This window comes from Caloenas nicobarica, chromosome 3 (assembly GCF_036013445.1).
Source record: "Caloenas nicobarica isolate bCalNic1 chromosome 3, bCalNic1.hap1, whole genome shotgun sequence".
In the NCBI taxonomy this organism is placed as follows: Eukaryota; Metazoa; Chordata; class Aves; order Columbiformes; family Columbidae; genus Caloenas; species Caloenas nicobarica.
In genome coordinates, this window is record NC_088247.1 from 80,877,863 (window position 1) to 80,891,266 (window position 13,404).

Here is a 13,404-nt window from a genome sequence, read left to right on the forward strand (position 1 = left end):
GACCATCAAAATAGTACTTGTACCGGATTTGGGGAAAACACTAGACTTTTAATACCAGCAACACTATTCAGAATAAAATAAGGGAAATCAAACCTCACACTTCAGGGCATAAACTGAGAAGTCATGAAAGGTCTCACGGTGTCAATCTACAATGCTGGCTAGATGAATGGTGTGGACAGAGGGTGTTATCTTCTTCCCCAGTACAAGGTAGTCCTTTGCTGGAGACGGCTAGCATACTTACTGGTCTGATTGCCATGCAAGACCCTATGGTGCAATTGTATATGTCTTCCCATAGTACCTTTGACTTTCACTTCTGTGCTGTACTTTTTCATGTTGAATTATTTGCACTTGAAGCCATACTTTATTTATTCACCTTCATGTTTTGGCATTGTTGCATTGTAAATTATATTGATCTCTTAAGGTTTCTGAAATCTGTGGAATGATGTTACACCAAAGCTGTATCTAACTTTTGTGCAATTTGTGTTCCTGTCATGCAGAACTGTCTCCTATCAGATTACTCTGTAACAGAAGTAGAACAATAGAAAAATAATTAAATGGAGCAGAAGAAAAATGAAGGGGCATAAAAAGATGAGAAATGTATGAAACAATCACGGATTACTCAAAGTTCGCAAAACCACTAGGACATTACAACAATATAGCTTTCTTGATGAGACTGCTCCGTGTGTCTTCTACTTTCTTTCATTTCCATAATGTTGGAGTAGTGACCAGTTCCTAAATGAGCAAAGTCAAGCTCAATCAGTGTCTGGGTAAAAGACCTCTTAGGCACTGTGCATGTATTACACTAATGAGGAAAATTTATTCCCACGAGACCTTGAGCTAGTGTTAATGCAATTCAAACTGTTTATGTCAGGTGTTTTGATTTTAGATGCATTATTGAAGACTCACTATGGTCCACTGTGTTTTTTTTTCCACTTCAGAGCAGAGGTTCGTCTTGCTGTTCAGACAAAATGACTTGAAATTATACAGTCCTTGGCTTCATTTTTGTGGGCTGAAGTGATTTGCATTAATATCCATTTTCTGTCCTGAACAGTTGTGGAATCCCTATGCATTATTTAAGCACTGCTCTGTTCCCCTGCAGTAATGGATGGGGGTACAGCAGAGACCGATTGACTTCAGACACGTGTGAACTTAGTTACCCAAATCTTTGCTACAAATCCTTGTAGAAAACCACTGTGAATTTTAATGTGGCTTTTACCTTCCATTATGGCTGAATGATTTACAATATTCTTCATTTGCCAGCAGCTCCTCCATTGCACCGCAGATTCTTGAAATGAAGTATATTTGAGAAATGGGATATGGGGGAAGGTTGCTTATAATCAAATCAAAGGTTGATCTTCCAAATATTTCCTTGGTTGTCACATCTAGCCTGTGCAAGCACCTTTTTTAATCTGAGAGACTGGCTTCAGTGTTGTTATCTGGCCTTGAGTCTGAACTTGAAAAACTTAGAGGGATTTGACTTGTGCCCACTCCAGTTAAAAGGCTTTGTAAGGAAAAATGGCATAACGGCTTAATTTAAATATTACTTCCCTACATACCACAGCTGCAAATGAAAATGTATGAATACATTAGCCTAGTGGAGCTGATAAAAAGGAGTGATGTAGGGAGAAGGAATGACCTGTATAATAATGAGAGTTAGAATAGTTGCTATCTAAATTTGAGGATCATTCTAAATGCAAAAAGGAAACCTCATAGAAAACCCTTCGAAAAATCCTTTCTAGCTCAAAACCCTCTGAAGAAATATTTTTACTGTAACTATGAATACCGTGTTAATAATAAAAGTGATACACCTAAACCAAAAGAAAATAAACAGAAAGACACATATATCATACATGGTCTCCCTTTTTCTACCCATGGACTTTGTCTGTGGCTGAGCTCTGTTCTCCAAAACATGCATGTTCTTTGTCTTTGTATTTACATTACACCTGGCTTACTGATGGTGCTACTCAACAGAGTAGATGTGCTTAACAGCATGTGAAGGCACACCATTCACACTTACAGTATCTCATGGATTAGGACATAGATTCCGTATATTTTTGTCATCAACTGAAAAATCTGGCATGTTTCCATAATGCTACAGTTTGTCGCCTCCTTCACGAGCACCAATGTGAGGGAATAAGGATCACTTAAGGTTAAGTACATGGACACATTGTGGAATATATGTACTGTGTGTAGAGCACTTACTAGAAGGTTACTTCACTCTCAACAGTTACAGTTTTACAATACAGGTGATTTTAGTAGAGTTTTGGAATAACTTTAGTTCTGATCTGATTATGGTTGCAAAGCAGCTTTGTCCAAACAACAGAAATATATGTATAGAATAGAGAGTGAAACATGTAAGGAATTGTTTAATTTCAGGAATCATGGGAGTGCCTTATTTTAACCAAAATTAAGGCTACTCAAAATTTTGGTTGTTGCAGAGCACCAGTGTACAAAAACAGACGTTCTCATGGATGTTGCTGAGGTGAGCGCTAGCATTTCCTTCTGTAGCTGTAAAAGTAAAGACTGAGTTTTTATTTCAGGTTGCTATTGGCGAGAGAAGGTAAAATGCACTGTCTACTGAAGAGCAGAGATACCTGTTAGGGTTTTGAAGATATTTCCTCTGGTTTTACATGTTAGGTGGGTTTTTTTTCCTTAAGGAACATAATTTTATACTTGCTCTTAGTATGTGTTTGCTCTCTCTGTGATTATGCCTATATGTGCTTGAAAATGATGCTTTTTCAGTGTGAATGTAACATTTTTGTTGTGGAACAACTATCACGTTGAGATAGGAGCCTTCTGAATAGAAGGCAGATTTTATGTGCCACTGCAGTCGATTTTACTGTTTCATTTACTCTTTTGGAGTTTTCAGTATAAAATGAAGCTTGTTTTGAATGTGCATGCCTCCTTTTCAAGTCGTAGAAATGTCAAGAAAAGGTAAAAATCAAACCCCTAAATTATCCATCTAGGTTTTACAATCTTTAAATAAGCTATGTTCATGAAGGAGGACAAGTCATAACAGATGTGATATATGTCTTTACACAGAAAATAGGCAGCGTAACATCTTAAATTTGGGAGTTCTGTGGTATTATCTTTCTGAAATGATTTTTGTTCTTTCAGACAGATGTTCTTTCTAGCAAGAGAATTATTATTATTCATCTTGGCATACATACTTGGATTTACACAAAAATGCAGAAGCATTACTGAGCTTTGTACAACTGTAAATGACTACATGGGGTCCAAATTTTGGAGAATTTAATCATGTAACAGAGTAGAGGTATGTGAAACTCAAAAAACCTTTTTGAGCTGTTAAGTTTGGAATCTCTTTTTTTCTCAAATTGGACTTTTAAGTTTTCTGAACCTCAGTGAAAATAAGGAGAACAACTCTGAGGTAATAAAAACTTACAGGTAGAAATGCAATAAAACTTACAGACAAGAACCTTTTCAACTGAAGCATTAAGGAAAGTTCAAATGATGTGCGGAGTAGTAGGACTGCATTGAGAAAAGGCCAATAACATTTAAATCTTTTTACAAATGTGAAGGCTAAGAAACCTTCATGGGCTAAAAGTATTGCTTTGGTGATCCTGGTAAAACAAAGATCTTCTGTAAAAAATAAAATCAAGGACACGAGAAAAACAAAAGGTTATTACTGTGCAAAAAGTGAGACATATATTGTTATCTACAGATGATGTTTCAGTCAGGTAGCATTTTTTCCTAATTTTTGATAAAATACAAACATAATTTCTAGAAGCTGTCACCTGGGAGACTTGGCTATGCTCTGGTTGTAGAAAAAAATGAACCACAAAACCAAAACAAACCAAACAAACAAAAAAACCAACAAAAAACAAACGAACAAACCAACCAGACCAAAAACTTAACAAAACAACTGACAAAAAACCCCAAGAGCAAAAAGATTCAATTAGAAAAATATTTCCTCCTTCAGGTGAAGTGTCTTCAAGTCCTCTTACATCCTCAAAGAGAAGAAAAGCTCCAATTTGGTAAGGTTGGCTTTGGTATAAACGTTTTCAAATTTTTCATCATTGTAAATAGTCAACCTCAGGCTTGGTTACTGAACAGTATTGACTTCTTTGTCCTCCATTGCTTTAGGTATAATAAAATGGCAGAGATCAGAGTTATAGATAAGTGTTGACAAATATGGCATCTAGTCTGGCTATGATCTTGATCAGACTGTTCCTATGGCTTCTACCATAGATGTTCCAGCTGTCTTCCCTGCTGCCTTATTATTAAAAAGTTGCCACTAAAGAAATATGTTATTTAGAGGCTGTATGTTAATACTTACAGTATGATAAAGTCATGCCTGGTCACAGGGATAATAATCTCTACCAGACAAATATGCTCTCTCACAGCCAGTTAGATATTCTTGTATCAGTGCCAGTTTCCTGCCCACTCCTCCTTCATTGAACAGCCTCCCTCAAACACCTGCTGAAAATATTTATTTCAAAGGTGAATTCAAGTGCTCAGTCACAATATATTTTTTAAAAGCCTTAGATGCATTCATCAATGCACTACCAGAATAAGAAGGAATTTGATCCACCACTGTTCTTCCCCTACTCCATTTCCTCCATCCCTGCAAACCTTTTGACCCTAGAAAGCTACATTAGAAGGGGTTCTGCTGTGATTACTTGGGTCAGTGTGTGGGAGGATGGGTTACTTTAGGGTTTAGAGAGAGTAAGTAGTTTTCACTCCTAATGGCCAAAGCAAGCACACACACAAAAAGGACGATAACCAGTTCTTTGTAAAGGAGACTCTCATGGTACAGTAATCTTATGATGAGAAAATATGATTATAGAAAGTCATTTCCTTGGAACAATTGTTGTTTGTATTATTGCAGTATCAGGCAGTTAAGTTTCTCTTAACATTCTCCTTCACAGCCCAGCTGCATCTTCTGCCTGCTCCTTCCATCATTGTTCTACATTTGTTAGAGCATCTATTCCTCTAGTTATTGTGATGTGACAAAGTTCACGGTTAAAGCAGTGGGGTATTCAATAATTTACTGATTGCATTTTGAGGGTCAAAATGTCTCCTAGACACCTCTCATCTGACCGGTTGCCTAATAATAGTTCCTTCTCACATTTATGATTACGTAGTGTTTCCTCCAAATTTCAAAAGAAAATTATAACATTATGGTATGAAAATATACAATGACTAATAATAATAAAAAACCAGTTTTACTTCATTTAGTGAATATTTAGTAATTTAGTCACCAAGTACTAAAGACAAAACATTTCTCTGTGAGCCTGTGGCAGATGCACTATAGATAACCAGGGTGGAGCTGCTGTGTTAAAGCAGCGTGAAACCCACAGTACAAGTGAACTACCTATTCATGAGAAGGCAGCCCTCTGTGGCCATAAGGTATTGTAACTACAAGAGAACAGTTTATTATACCTTTAAGCTTAAAATTAAGCAAATCCAGAAAAAAGTTCTCTTTCCAGATATGGTGCTTCCTTGGTGACAGAGCAGACCAGCTCCATCTGCTGAAAAACACGTGAAGTGACCCAGTGCTGTGCCTGGGTATTACAGTAACTGCCTCCTGAGCTGTGCGAGGTAAAAATAGGAGGCATATTAAGCATGTAAAAGATGCTTCATTTTGCCTCACTTTCTAAAATTAATAGAAGTTAAACCATTTTAATTTACTAATATGTTATTTCACCAAAGAAATACTAAAGTAAGCTAGGATAAGCTTGAGTTTTATGATTTTTTTTTTAATGTTCAAACTTCTTATGTCTTGCATTATTTTTAAGCACCGCATTTTCTCCCCATAGTATCTAGTTGGGCAAAATGGTCTGTGGCTGTGATTAGCTCTTACATAGCACGAAGAGAGGTGCTTGCTCTTTTTGACTTGTTTTGTGAACTTGTATGAGTATGATATGCACACTGGCCCTGAGGAAGGAGGCAATCGTGCTTATAGATTTCTGCTCTTAGGCATTTGCTGTAGAAAATCAAACCAGTTTTCAAATAATAAATCTCTATATAAGCACCAAGATATTGCGGGCATTTCTGTAACGTGATTTATTCCTGGTTTCTGAACAGAATGAATGAATGAAAAAATTTCTTTTGGGTAATAGTAGAAAAGAAGAATACTGAAGGTAGAAGGGTGGCCCTGCTGTAAAACTTGTGTAGGGTTTCACCCCAGAGATTAATAAGGAGAAATACAACATAAAGTCTGACTTGGGCTTGCTGAAAAGCAGCTTTTTACTTGTATGCATAGAAGATCACAAGGCCTCCTTTTCCATTTGCCTCTGATAACCTAAAATTATAAAGTATTTTTTTTTATTGTAACCACAGAAGAACTCAACATTTACCACTATTTTTAGAGAGGAGGAAGAACTGTTTCTGTTTTCACTTCTTTTAATCAAAGATTTGTCAGTAGTAAGTCTGCTGAGACCAGGTAAGGTAACAACTTGCTGTCTTTTTAGGACATTTTTTAACAACAAACCATCTTATCTAGAGGAAACCAGATAGAAACAAATAAACAAGTCCAAGACTATCATTAGTGCACAAACAATATTTTGGGAGTTAGGGTGATTTGTGGCTCAGCTCCTTCACACTAGACCCTTTTGAAGTTACATGTTTGGCTGTAAATGGTGTATGACTTGGATCTTATATCATCAAAGTCATATTAATTAATGTAACATACCCACCTAGCTTAACATCTTCCTGTAACTTCCAGGGCTTCCACAGGATGTCTATTCACTTTATCTATACTTCAAAGAACAGAATAAATTGTTCTTTTACTTCACCAAGTCCTTACAAGGTATAATTAAGAATTCCAACATTTCGTTCACCAGTCTCTCAAAGGGAGGAGTTGTCACCATACCTGTGAAGTTTAAGAAACCTGAAATTATTTATTATAGCTTCAAAACTAAATTATCGCTAACTGGAGGAAATTGAAGGGAGGTGGCTTCACCGTATCTCCAGCAGGAAGCCAATCAAGAAGCATTTGCTTTCTTGGTGAGGTGAATTAACTGACAGTATCGGATAGTGTCTCAAGGACAGTTGGCTGCTCATGGACTGGATACTTTAACTGGTCGGCTTTAAGTAAATCCCCATTTCAGTGAAATTTAATGAATGGAGGCCTCAGTCTGAGGAATCTGTGCTTCAGAAAGAAACCTGGGATCTTACCATATGCATCTACATTAGTGACTCTGTGAGCTGGAGGAGTACTCTTTAGGCGTGTATTTACCTCATGTCTGTAGTTGGAATCTTGATGTACATACCCAAGCATATCACAGCTGTTCTCAGTGAACCTCTTCTGGTGCAAGCAAGGTTGAACTCACACTTCAGGGCATTGCCTAGAACACTTCACTTGCAATTTGGATGCAAGGTCCTGAAGCATTTAACTCTTCATGTGTGTAGCATGTGCCTGAGGTTGGTGAATCAATTGAACTTCATTGCTGGTAAAAATACCATGTGTACATGCAGGCCTGTAACCATGAAAGATGTGTGAAATCAAACCTCTGTGTGTTTGATTTCCCTCTTTGTACTGCACTGGTGGGAAGGCAGATACCCCTGAAGCGCTGAAGGTCAGTGTGATCTGAAGGACTACAGTGCAGAGCAGAGAGCTCTGGTCTCCTTTTATTTTGTTAACTTACCAAACTCTGTGCTTAGCTCTGGTTTTCTAATTTTAAGAAAAAATTGAGAGGCTTCAAAGAGAAGCTGCATGAACGACCAGTATCTTAACCAATATAGACAATATGTTTAAAGTAACAGACTACATGACCTAAGTAAATAAAGTTTTTTAGAGCGAAATTTCAGTGGTGATTTGGTCACAGTATGCACAAGCTGTTCTATAAACAGAAAATGGTTAAGAAAAGTTTCTTTGGTGTCATACACAGAGACAAGTATAATAAGATCCAGCATGTGGAAGCTGAAACAAGACAGATTCAGGCAATACATTTAGCTGAGAAGTTAATTAACCATTGGAACAGCTCACATAGGCTTTCTATAGATTCTTTGCCACTGGAAATTTAAAAATTAAGATCAAAGCACAGCAATTAGATTTGACACCATGATGAATTCAGGAAAAGGCCAAGTGTTAGGTGGAAGACTGGAGAGCATAATAAGATTGTTCCCTTCTGGCTTTTGAATCTATTAATCTTGATGAAGAATACATGTCCAATACAAGTGTAACCTGTTTGTACTTGTCTGGTGAGCTGTGTTTATGGCTGCCTGGGGAGGAGATCATGTTTTTTTATTTCTGTATCCTGGACTCCTGTGGGAACATGGAAGTTACAAGTATCTGAGCCAGATCTTGTGACTGTCTAATGACCCTGGCAGGAGCCAGGATCAGGAGCAAGATGTGGCTCAGCACTACCTTTCCATAGACTGGAAATGAGCAGATCCAAAGTGCAGTATAAAGCTGCCAAGTTTATAATGGTTAGAGTTATTGCTAAGACACGGTTCTTTGGTTGAGTGCTCCAGCTCCGTCTGTAGTTCTCACCAAAGTGGGAATGCTTCTGTTCTGTGGAGGGGACAGGGTCGGTGTTAGATCATCAGCAATGAAGCACGTTTCTAGCTGCGTGTTCGAGGTAGACCACAGGCCAGGCTCTGTTCCTGTGTCTCCTAGTGTTGCTGTCCAAACCAAAACAAAAGTCATACATAACTTTCCTGTCAGACCTGGAGAGGATGGCAAGTACAGGATTGTGATGCTTCTATGGCAGATAGGCTTCCTAGTTTCAAAACATGTTTAGAGTAGGTAAACTGCTGGCTGGAGGAGGCCAAAGTAAAAATTCAGCATGTATGCACTGCAGTGACTCACAGTGGTCTACTCAGCAAAGGTTATACCAGCTTTACATACAGAGTAAAATAAATCAATCTTTTCAGCAGTGTTCTGCAGTGATCCTGCAACAACACCTGAATTATGATGAATGAATTCCTGTTCCTAAGCAGTCTAAGATGGAAAAGCTGGCATCAGTACTCACTATATTGCTAGGCTGGGGAAGAAAAGCAATATGTGCAGATAAAGTTTAGCTATTTGATCTGAGACTGACATCAGCTGGGATGGGGTTTAATTGAGGAAGGTGCCCTTGAAATCAATAGGACATTGAAAAGAAAGTATCTTTAGCAACACATGGCAAAAATAGCACTTATGAACTAACTGTTCATTTCCATTAACCCCAGGCTGAAGCCTGAGTGTTGAGATCTGGAGTCCAACAGAATCTGAATTAGAGGAATCCAGAGGGCATGTTAGAAAATGAAAATCTAGGATTTTTCCAAGAGAGAGAGGTTCAAATTGACAGCTTAGCTGGGAAGTAGAGCTGGGAACTGCATGTTTATTTTGGTTAGTGCAAAGGCAAAGTCATGATTTTGAAAAATGAGGAATGGTGTATCATTCTTTTTGGCACTGGGTGAACCAAAGGTTTCTTTATTTTTAAGGTGACAAAATTGTCCAAGTATGAGTTTAATAAAATGGGATTTTTAGAACAAAATTATAAGCAATGATGTAAATGAAAGTTTACAAGGGAATGGGCAATGAAAGTATGTTCATGGATAAGCAGAATATGCTGTAAATGTATCTTGTTGAATTGCAGGAAAAAAAAGCCTGTTGTCTATTACTTGCTGAGCTGGGAATTGAGTAGTATACTTAAGAGCAGGATAGTTGAACCAGAAGAAAAAAATGTTGTCTTCAGTTTGATTAGAAGGTTAGTTATTAGTTTATTATAGTTTATTATGACTCAAATACCAGTTTTCAATAAAAAGTTTCTATATTTTGTTTGCAATCTCTAGTGAAAACTATTAGTCTGAGACACATTTCTGAAGGCACATACACTGTATTATCCTTTAAAAGACTGAGGTTTTTTCGCCCATGACTAAGACATAGGTCTTAAAGCCAGAACATTTTTTCATCTCTTCCTGCCCTTGTCATCTGATGTGATCATAACTAAGTCATCCAATTCCTTTGTACCTCAGTTTTCCCTTCTATAAAAACCAGCATGTTACTTCATTCTCCCAGCATGCAGCATCATTTGATTTCACCAAGCACTATTCTCATCCCTGGTGCTGGTAGCTACCATCATAGCTAGTCTCTGTTGGAACTAGCAGTGAACTAAATTCACATTCCTGTAAGAAATTTATAAATTACAAGTACAAATCATGCATTCTTAAAGAAAGTATTAATATGAAACAGTAATTTTCCATGATGTACTGAAGTAAAACACCTCCTTTCCCCAAGGAAATCATGAAGTCAATTATTTAATTCATGAAGAAGAAAGCAGTTTCTTCTCTGCCAGAATTAAGTAGCAAGAGCTTGTACCTTGGTTTTCAGGAAATGATTTTGCTTACTGGCTGGACAGGTGATGAATTATGTGAATGTCTTCCAGAGTTTTAAGTGTCGAAAAGATAAAAGGCAGTTAAACAAACACAACTGTCTCTCCAGATCAAGATCCTGTTTAGTGAATAAAATATACCAGATGACAGTCCTGCCCATCTTGGTAAGTATTACCACAGCATTTAGCTACATGAAACAACTTCTTGGACTAAATCACATGTATAGGTAGCTGTAAAGCACTTTTTTTTTCCCCCTCCCCTGTAGCTGCATACTAGTCTCTATTAAATATTTTCCAAAAGAGTTATTTCAAGGAATTTCCTGAATGAAAGGTGACAGTGAGAAGGGTAAGCTTAGAAACAATCCACTATGAGTAATCAGTAGGAGTCCTGTACCACATCAGAGGAAATGTCGCAAAGTGCACCTCTTCAGTCTGCTAAAGTTTGGATTCTGGTTATGTGAGATGCACTCCAGTAGCAAATATGGTCTGGAATATTTATCTCAATAAGATAGCGGGCAAGATGCTTGAACTGTGAGAATCTCCTTGATATGGTAACTCACACATGTTTGATTACCCACTTGATAGATTCCCACAAATTGCAGTGGTGAATACTACAGAAATATGTGTATGTAAAATGCTACAGTTTGTCTTGAGAAAGCCAAGTGATATAAGCCTATTAAGATGATTTCATTGTTGTCGATGTATTAGCCTATTAATATCCATTGCTCATTGTAAATGCTTATTAGGTATTTAAACATGTAAAATGGAGAAACCCACAAACTAGCACATGCTGGCATTCATTTGCCCATTTAGTTTGAAGACAAGATTTGTTGAACTGTAGTTGGATTACATTTTTTAAACATGTAGCATACAACAGATGTTGCCAGTCAGCCTGTATTCTCTGCTTTTGTGACTATGGGATTAAGAGGTAGCTATTTGTTTTGAATTATTTCCTATGTCAGAAGCAAGGTTAATATACAGATTATTACTATGCAGACATGAACTTTGCTGTACTTTGTTTCTGAGTCTGATTTGTAAAGCACTGAATTCTGGAATCATACGGTGACCTGGAGATATTAATTTTGAATTCAAGCTCTTGTATAATGAAAGGAATTTTCACCTGGGCCCTCGGGACCTTCACCAGTGCCACTTTGTTCACCAGACAGAAATGGCAATGCCTTGACTTTTCATGCCCGAGAGTGATTTTGCAGGGGTGACAGTTATGAAATGCATAATTCTACTAATAATTGAGCAAATATGACATAGAGGCTGCTGAGACAAATTATTTATGGACCTTGCAGTCCAATTATTTATGGACATAGCAGTTATAATCAAGTGCGCAAAAACGGCACTTTGAATGTGAACTCAGAAACTGGCATGACTTGGATTAGTCTTTCGTTCAATTTGGAAGTATATGACGGCTTTTTGCCTTGGCATCACTGAAAGTGTGCTAGTGGAGATGAAGAAAAATTCACTTCGTTGGCTCTTTTTTTTTGTTCTGAGTTCATGATGACTTAATATGCCATTGCTTTGACCTAAAATAACAATAAACAAAAGACTTCTGTAGCAATGTAAATGATATCTTTATAGACAGAATTTCTAGTTTATCTATCTGTTGTGCTGCCACCTGCTCAACAGATAGCATGTTTTGTAATTGCAGTCCAAACAGTCTAAGAATTTCAGTCAGGTTGAACAAATTAAATAATTCTTTGCTCTCTATACTCCATGCATTCTTACAAGAAGACAATACCTGCAGATATTCTGGGAAGATTTGCAAGGCTTCTTCTGAATGTTTATTGCATTTCTGAGTAAAGTACTATTAAGTGCAACTGGAGCTGTTCCTTGAACTTTGATTTTAAGGGGGCCAGGATTTCAGCTTCCAGTTATTACCAGAGAAATCCATAGTCTGTAAATAAGGAACAATGAAAGAAAACTGCGATGTGTTTAATACTATAGAGGTGAAAACATTTCACTGCAAAATCACCCTATGTGTATAGTTGAACATAAAGGACATAACTCTTAGTTCACATTGATGCAAATAATCAGCAATCTCTTCAATAGTGCCATTGGCGTGTATATTTGTGCAGCTTTCTTATTCGAGGCAGTTGTAAACTCTGCTAAAGTAGTTACTGAAACAGGGTTAAAAGCTGTTTTGCATTGCAGAAATAGAGCAAAACAGCTGCAGGGTGGCAGTAAATCTGACTCTGTGAGGTTACACTGACATAAAACCAGCATGAAATCAGTTCAGGTTCAACACAGTTACACCAGTGTCAAGGTTAAATCAGATGACAGAACACGAAAATAAAACCAAAATAATTTTTAAAGCCATCTCATGACATGGGATCTTTTATCTAATGTAAGATTTGAATATTCTAGAGAGCTCATAGAGGCTTTATCATCATTTTATGTTTATGTCTGATCAGACTGTCTTAAAGCATAAATTATACTGTGCCAGATAATCACAAACTGCTTGCAGCAGAACATATATCTTTGTCATGGTTAGAAGGATTCAAAAGTTCATGAAAGTGTGTACTTTAGGAGTGTTTGATTCAAGTAGAAGAGTATTCACTAAGTTAATAAAAAATTAATATTTGCCTTCCTTAAGCACACTTGGAATAATCAGTAATTCAGTAGGTCATCATGTTTAAATAAAACCAAATATTTTCTCTACATTAATTTGTATGTAGTGAATCAATAGTAAATGGTTTGTTATAACTTTTGAACTGGAAATCATTAAACACATATAATGATAGTGAAAATGCCTAGCAGAGGCTTGAAAATAATTGAGTGCTTTCCTGAAATACTCTTTTTTAATTTGATCCTTTTATCCTTTTTATTTGAAAGATTTTATCTCTAGTACTCAAGATAATGTCACAATATACTCCTAAGCAACTGGTAAACCAGCTGATGAACCTAATCTTTTGTCTCATTGATGTTCTAAACAGCTGTGGGTGTAACCGAAGCTAGAGTTTATTCAATGGAGGCATAAAGAAAAGCGAACTATAGAGTTTTGAACTTGTTAGGACATCAGAACAGTATTTGAGCCTTGTAACACAGTGGAAATCAACCATATGAAATAACAGTAAGGGAATAGTTAAGAGACCTTTGTCTTTTATAAAGG